We start from the raw sequence: 447 nt of genomic DNA on the forward strand, positions 1-447 counted from the left end.
CGGTGGTCCTAGCGATCTCCGGGATAAGTTGGAGACCGTCGATAAAGTTGTCAGAAGTGCGAGATCCAATATCCAAAAGTTCCTGGCGGCTGTAGAGTGTGTTCGCAAGTATGTTTTGAGTGAACAAACTTGAAACAAGTAGGCAGAATACTACTATTTTGCCAAATCTGGAGAGACGCTGAGCCTCGCGTTGTGCACGCGCCGCCATTTTTTTTTTTTTTTTCACTTCAGTGATAATCAGCAGTGCAACGACAGTCCAGACCGGTTCTACAAAATCCGCCCACTCTTCGAGATGCTTCGTCAGCAGTGTCTCCAGATCCCTTCCACCTTCAAGCACAGTGTGGATGAGGTCATGGTGGCATATAAGGGCACAAGGGCAGGCACTCTCCGCCAGTATATCTCAAACAAGCCAGACAAGTGGGGTTTTAAACTGTTCTGCCGGGCCAG

The sequence above is a fragment of the Seriola lalandi genome, unplaced genomic scaffold, assembly GCF_002814215.2.
Source record: "Seriola lalandi dorsalis isolate HSWRI2012SDOR001 ecotype SW California unplaced genomic scaffold, Sedor1 jcf7180002054972, whole genome shotgun sequence".
Taxonomy (NCBI): Eukaryota; Metazoa; Chordata; class Actinopteri; order Carangiformes; family Carangidae; genus Seriola; species Seriola lalandi.